This window comes from Schistocerca piceifrons, unplaced genomic scaffold (genome assembly GCF_021461385.2).
Source record: "Schistocerca piceifrons isolate TAMUIC-IGC-003096 unplaced genomic scaffold, iqSchPice1.1 HiC_scaffold_1870, whole genome shotgun sequence".
NCBI classification, from domain to species: Eukaryota; Metazoa; Arthropoda; class Insecta; order Orthoptera; family Acrididae; genus Schistocerca; species Schistocerca piceifrons.
The window spans coordinates 583586-589525 of record NW_025727757.1 but is presented as its reverse complement, the minus strand read 5'-3'; positions in this window follow the sequence as shown (position 1 = coordinate 589525).

Sequence of the window (5940 nt, the reverse complement as noted above, 5' to 3'; positions counted from 1 at the left end):
CTTCTGGCCTCGCTCCCTGGCCGTGGCTGGGCTGGGCCCGGCTGCCGCCCCCACCCACCCCCACCCACTGTGCCCGCCGTCTCCCCTCTCTGCTCCGCCCCCATCCCCACTTGCCCCCCCTCCCCTCACCCCCCCACACACACGCCCGACGCCAACAACGAAACATATGCAGCCGTCTGACGTCTGAAGTACTCCTGCGCAGCGCCTCACACCGAGGACATGAAGGGCACCTTCCTAATCGGGACAACTGCGCTGCTCCTCTTTCTCAGCTCGCGGCCTCTCTTGACTCCACGACGGTCGCGTGCTTGCTCCCGATAAGCTCTCTTCATCCCAGCGGACCAAAAACTTGTAACCACAGACGATGTCACGCTCATACCGAGCCTCTAGTCTCGACAGTGGCCTCATTTCCGTGAAGAACAGAGTCCTCGTCGTTTCTGAGGTGTGCCGTATAAATGATAATTGGATCTGTAGAGCTACAAAACTGTGAGGAGGGTCCAATCAGGAACGTGTGTGTTCAGCCCTATGGACACAGCAGCTGCCCTCTTCAAAGGTGGCAGCGTATAAAGCATACTCACCATCAAAGCTGCAGAGAAAGGGCGACACTTTGACAACGAAAATGTTTAAATAAACACCGTGCTTAGTGTCCACTGCAACCTCAATAAGTAGGCTAGAGTAAAAAGCTCCTTGAAACTTCACAAAACCACTTCCACCCTGAACTGAATCCTCTGTAAGTGTTGTTGTTGTGGTCTTCAGCCCACAGACTGGTTTGATGCAGCTCTTAATGCTACTCTATCCTGTGCAAGCCTCTTCATCTCTTCATCTCTATTGCAACATACATCCTTGTAAATCTGCTTAGTGTATTCATTTCTTGGCCTCCCTCTACGATTTCAACGCTTTCCTCCAGTACTAAACTGGTGATCCCTTCAAGCCTCAGAACATGTTCTACCAACTGATCCCTTCTCCCAGTCAAGTTGAGCCACAAATTCCTCTTCTCCCCAATTCTATTCAGTACCTGCTCATTAGTTACGTGATCTACCCTCTACTCTTCATTATTCTTCTGTAGCACCACATTTCAAAAGGTTTTGTTCTCTTCTTGTCTACGCTGTTTCTCTTCCATGTTTCACTTCCATACACGGATAAACCTCATACAAATACTTTCAGAAAAGCCTTCCTGACACATCTATACGTGTTGTCAAGAAATTTCTCTTCTTCAGAAACGCTTTCCTAGCCATTGCTAGTCTACATTTGATATCCTCTCTACTTCGACCATCATCAGTTATTTTACTCCCCAAACAGCAAAACTCATTTACTGCTTTACGTTTTCCATTTCCTAACCTAATTCCCTCAGTATGACCGGGTTTAATTCGACTACATTTCATTATCCTCGTTTTCTTTCGTTTATTGTTCATCATATGTCCTCCTTTCAAGACCTTGTCCATTCTGTTCAGCTGCTCTTCCAGGTCCTATGCTGTCTCTGACAGAATTACAATATTATCGGCAAACCTCAAAATTTTTATCTCTTCTCTATGGATTTTAATCCCTACTCCAATTTTTTTTTATCTTTCCTTTACTACTTTACTCCTTTACAGATGGAATAACATCAGTGATAGACTACTACTCTGCGTCACCCCCTTCTCGACAATCCTTCCCTTTCATACCTCTCGACTCTCATAGTCTCACTGCCTTCCCAACCACTGCTTCCCCTTCATGTCTCTGGATTCTTATAATGACCATCTTATTTCTGTACAAATGGTAAATAGCCTTCTTCTGTCTCTATTTTACCCCTGCTACCTTCACGATTTGAAAGAGAGTATTCCAGTTAACATTTTCAAAAGCTTTTTCTAAGCCTACAAATGCTAGAAACGTAGGTTTGCCTTTCCTTAACCTATCTTCTGAGATAAGCCATAGAGTAAGTATTGTCTTCCGTGTTCCAACATTTCTATGGAATACAAACTGATCTTCCCCGAGGTCAGCTTTTACCAGTTTTTCCATTCGTTTGTAAAAAAATTTTATCAGTATTTTAGAGCCATGACTTACTACAGTAGTTTTCGCACCTGTCAACACCTGCTTTCTTTGTGATTGGAATTATTAAATTCTTCTTGAAGTCTGATGATCTTTCGTCTGTCTCATACATCTTCCTCACCAGATGGAAGAGTATTGTCATAGCTGTCTCTCCCCAGCCTATTAGCAGTTCTAATGGAATGTTGTCTACTCCTAGGGCCTTGTTTCTACTTAGGTCTTTCACTGCTCTGTCAAATTCTTCATTCAATATCATATCTCATATTTTATCTCCATCTATGCCCTCTTAAATTTCTATAATATTATCCCCTAGTACATTACCCTTGTATAGACCCTCCTTCTCCTTCCAACTTTCTGTTTTCTTTCTTTGCTTAGGACTGGTTTCCCTTCTGAGCACTTGATATTCATACAAGTGGTTCTCCTTCCTCCAAAGGTCTAACTTTTTTGTAGCCAGCGTCTATCTTACCAATAGTGATATATGCTTCAACATCCTTACATTTGTCTTCTAGCCATCCCTGCTCAGTCGTTTTGTACTTCCTGTCGACCTCATCTTTGAGACGTTGGCATTCCTTTTCGCCTGCTTCAGTTACTGCAATTTCATATTTTCTTCGTTCATCAATTCGATACCTATAGGTAGTGGCTTGGATTAGAGAGAATGGAAGGAAGATTGGAGTTTGATGGCACATCGTCACAGTGGTCAGTGGAGCCATGTGGGTTGTACTACAGCCTCATTGTGTGCCCTTGACACTTCGGCATCAGTAAACAAGATGCGAAACTGTGACTCGTGGGAACATATTACGCACTTCCAGCCAGCTACAGCTCAGTTTCTGTGTTGCTTGGCCTGCTGAAGATGTACAGTCTAATCGGGTGCTTGGTCCCAACTCCATTCCATACGTCTCTCTTAGCAAATATCGCCCAGAAACGTTGCGATATGGCGGTATATTCAGGGACGGCAGCTTTCCTTAGTGGATTTCAAACCGTCTGTAGTTGACAAGCTGGGGTATTTGTCGTTGGCCCTAACGGTAAGACTGGTTTTATGACATACCTGCTAGTTGTATGCCTTTTCATATCGAGACATCGGACAGCACATGTTCTTACACCTACAAATCGGGCAACTTCAGTCAAGGTGTGGTCAGATATTAGAGACACGTCCAAATATGGTAGCACCTTTGTTTTCTTGTGTGAACTGCTCATCACCCACGACATACTTCTATACAAAGCTACACTCTAGAAAAGCACCTTTCAGAAACCGCTTAACAATTATCTCTTTTCCAGAAGTACTTTTCACGCTATTCCAATTACCAATTTGCAGCTTCTCTACTTCGGCTGTCATCACATATTTTGCAGGCCAAATAGAAAAATCATCTACAACCTTTAGTGTTTCATTTCCTAATCTAATACCCTAAGCATTGTTTGATTTAATTAGACCATATTCCATTACCCTTATCTTACTTTTGTTCATGTTCATCTTACAATCTCTCTTCAATACTGTATCCATTCAATTCAACTGGTCATACGTTCCTACATCCTGCCCCCATGAACCATGGACCTTGCCGTTGGTGGGGAGGCTTGCGTGCCTCAGCGATACAGATGGCCGTACCGTGGGTGCAACCACAATGGAGGGGTATCTGTTGAGAGGCCAGACAAAAGTGTGGTTCCTGAAGAGGGGCAGCAGCCTTTTCAGTAGTTTCAGGGGCAACAGTCTGGATGATTGACTGATCTGGCCTTTCACACTAACCAAAACGGCCTTGCTGTTCTGGAACTGTGAATGGCTGAAAGCAAGGGGAAACTACAGCCGTAATTTTTCCCGAGGACATGCAGCTTTACTGTATGGTTAAATGATGATGGCGTCCGCTTGGGTAAAATATTACGGAGGTAAAATAGTCCCCCATTCGCATCTCTGGGCGGGGACTACTCAAGAGAACGCCGTTATCAGGAGAAGGAGAACTGGCGTTCCACGGATCGGAGCGTGGAATGTCAGATCCCTTAATCGGGCAGGTACGTTAGAAAATTTAAAAAGGGAAATGGATAGGTTAAAGTTAGATATAGTGGGAATTAGTGAAGTTCGGTGGCAGGAGGAACAAGACTTTTGGTCAGTTGAATACAGGGTTATAAATACAAAATCAAATAGGGATAATGCAGGAGTAGGTTTAATAATGAATAAAAAAAATAGGAGTGCGGATAAGCTACTACAAACAGCATAGTGAACGCATTATTGTGGCCAAGATAGACACAAAGCCCATGCCCACTACAGTAGTACAAGTTTATATGCCAACTGGGTCTGCAGATGATGAAGAAATTGATGAAATGTATGACGAAATAAAAGAAATTATTCAGGTAGTGAAGAGAGACGAAAATTTAATAGTCTTGGGTGACTGGAATTCGAGAGTAGGAAAAGGGAGAGAAGGAAACATAGTGAGTGAATATGGATTGGGCGAGAGAAATGAAAGAGGAAGCCATCTCGTAGAATTTTGCACAGAGCATAACCTAATCATAGCTAACACTTGGTTCAAGAATCATAAAAGAAGGTTGTATACATGGAAGAATCCTGGAGATACTAGAAGGTACCAGATAGATTATATAATGGTAAGACAGAGATTTAGGAACCAGGTTTTAAATCTGTTGGTTATGAACTGTAGATTAAAACTGAAGAAACTGCAAAAAGTTGGGAATTTTTTGGAGATCGGACCTGGATAAACTGACTAAACCAGAGATTGTACAGTATCAGGGAGAGGATAAGGGAACAATTGACAGGAATGGGGGAAATAAATACAGTAGAAGAAGAATGGGTAGCTCTGAGGGATGAAGTAGTGAAGGCGGCAGAGGATCAAGTAGGCAAAAAAACAAGGACTAGTAGAAATCCTTGAGTAACAGAAGAAATATTGAATTTAATTGATAAAAGGAGAAAATATAAAAACGCAGTAAATGAAGCAGGCAAAAAGGAATACAAACGTCTCAAAAATGAGACTGACAGGGAGTGCAAAATGGCTAAGCAGGGATGGCTAGAGGACAAATGTAAGGATGTAGAGGCTTATCTTACTAGATTTAAGATAGATACTGCCTACAGGAAAATTAAAGAGACCTTTGGAGAAAAGAGAGCCACTTGTATGAATATCAAGAGCTCAGATGGAAACCCAGTTCTAAGCAAAGAAAGGAAAGCAGAAAGGTGGAGGGTGTATGTAGAGGGTCTATACAAGGGTGATGTACTTGAGGACAATATTATGGAAATTGAAGAGGATGTAGATGAAGATGAAATGGGAGACACGATACTGCGTGAAGAGTTTGACAGAGCACTGTGAGACCTAAGTCGAAACAAGGCCCCAGGAGTAGACAACATTCTATTGGAACTACTGACTGCCTTGGGAGTGCCAGTCCTAACAAAACTCTACCATCTGGTGAGCAAAATGTATGAGACAGGTGGAATACCCTCAAACTTCCAGAAGAATATAATAATTCCAACCCCAAAGAAAGCAGGTGTTGACAGATGTCAACATTACCGAACTATCAGTTTAATAAGTCACGGATGCAAAATACTAACGCAAATTCTTTACAGACGAATGGAAAAACTGGTAGAAGCGGACCTCGGGGAAAATCAGTTTGGATTCCGCAGAAATATTGGAACACGTGAGGCAATACTGACCCTACGACTTATGTTAGAAAACAGATTAAGGAAAGGCAAACCTACGTTTCTAGCATTTGTAGACTTAGAGAAAGCTTTCGACAATGTTGACTGGAATACTCTCTTTCAAATTCTAAAATGACAGGGGTAAAATACAGGGAGCGAAAGGCTATTTACAATTTGTACAGAAACCAGATGGCAGTTATAAGAGTCGAGGAACATGAAAGGGAAGCAGCGGTTCGGAAGGGAGTGAGACAGGGTTGTAGCCTGTCCCCGATATTATTCAATCTGTATAAAAATTC